The sequence below is a fragment of the Haliotis rubra genome, unplaced genomic scaffold (genome assembly GCF_003918875.1).
Source record: "Haliotis rubra isolate DU_JTF1 unplaced genomic scaffold, ASM391887v1 Scf327, whole genome shotgun sequence".
Classification (NCBI taxonomy): Eukaryota; Metazoa; Mollusca; class Gastropoda; order Lepetellida; family Haliotidae; genus Haliotis; species Haliotis rubra.
This window is the reverse complement of record NW_025766999.1, coordinates 1,172,213-1,174,123: the sequence shown is the minus strand read 5'-3', so window position 1 is coordinate 1,174,123 and position 1,911 is coordinate 1,172,213.

The following is a 1,911-nucleotide window of genomic DNA, read 5'->3' as shown; positions in this document are numbered from 1 at the left end:
CCTTAAAATGTAACACCAAAACAGATCCTGTAAAAAGAAGGTTAATTCCTTAAAATGTAACACCAAAACAGATCCTGTAAAAAAGGTTAATTCCTTAAAATGTAACACCAAAAAGGATCCTGTAAAAGAAGGTTAATTCCTTAAAATGTAACACCAAAACAGATCCTGTAAAAGAAGGTTAATTCCTTAAAATGTAACACCAAAACAGATCCTGTAAAAGAAGGTTAATTCCTTAAAATGTAACACCAAAACAGATCCTGTAAAAGAACGTTAATTCCTTAAAATGTAACACCAAAACAGATCCTGTAAAAGAACGTTAATTCCTTAAAATGTAACACCAAAACAGATCCTGTAAAAGAACGTTAATTCCTTAAAATGTAACACCAAAACAGATCCTGTAAAAGAAGGTTAATTCCTTAAAAAGTGACACAAAAACAGATCCTGTAAAAGAAGGTTAATTCCTTAAAATGTAACACCAAAACAGATCCTGTAAAGAAGGTTAATTCCTTAAAATGCAACACCAAAACAGATCCTGTAAAAGAAGGTTAATTCCTTAAAATGTAACACCAAAACAGATCCTGTAAAAGAAGGTTAATTCCTTAAAATGTAACACCAAAACAGATCCTGTAAAAGAAGGTTAATTCTTTAAAATGTAACACCAAAACAGATCCTGTAAAAGAAGGTTAATTCCTTAAAATGTAACACCAAAACAGATCCTGTAAAAGAAGGTTAATTCCTTTCAAACTGTAACACAAAACAGATCCTGTAAAAGAAGGTTAATTCCTTAAAATGTAACACCAAAACAGATCCTGTAAAAGAAGGTTAATTCCTTAAAATGTAACACCAAAACAGATCCTGTAAAAGAACGTTAATTCTTTAAAATGTAACACCAAAACAGATCCTGTAAAAGAAGGTTAATTCCTTAAAATGTAACACCAAAACAGATCCTGTAAAAGAACGTTAATTCCTTAAAATGTAACACCAAAACAGATCCTGTAAAAGAAGGTTAATTCCTTAAAATGTAACACCAAAACAGATCCTGTAAAAGAAGGTTAATTCCTTAAAATGTAACACCAAAAAAGATCCTGTAAAAGAAGGTTAATTCCTTAAAATGTAACACCAAAACAGATCCTGTAAAAGAAGGTTAATTCACTTAAAATGTAACACCAAAACAGATCCTGTAAAAGAAGGTTAATTCCTTAAAATGTAACACCAAAACAGATCCTGTAAAAGAAGGTTAATTCTTAAAATGTAACACCAAAACAGATCCTGTAAAAGAAGGTTAATTTTTAAAATGTAACACCAAAACAGATCCTGTAAAAGAAGGTTAATTCCTTAAAATGTAACACCAAAACAGATCCTGTAAAAGAACGTTAATTTCTTAAAATGTAACACCAAAACAGATCCTGTAAAAGAAGGTTAATTCCTTAAAATGTAACACCAAAACAGATCCTGTAAAAGAAGGTTAATTCCTTAAAATGTAACACCAAAACAGATCCTGTAAAAGAAGGTTAATTCCTTAAAATGTAACACCAAAACAGATCCTGTAAAAAGAAGGTTAATTCCTTAAAATGTAACACCAAAACAGATCCTGTAAAAGAAGGTTAATTCCTTAAAATGTAACACCAAAACAGATCCTGTAAAAAGAAGGTTAATTCCTTAAAATGTAACACCAAAACAGATCCTGTAAAAGAAGGTTAATTCCTTAAAATGTAACACCAAAACAGATCCTGTAAAAGAAGGTTAATTCCTTAAAATGTAACACCAAAACAGATCCTGTAAAAGAAGGTTAATTCCTTAAAATGTAACACCAAAACAGATCCTGTAAAAGAAGGTTAATTCCTTAAAATGTAACACCAAAACAGATCCTGTAAAGAAGGTTAATTCCTTTAAAATGTAACACCAAAACAG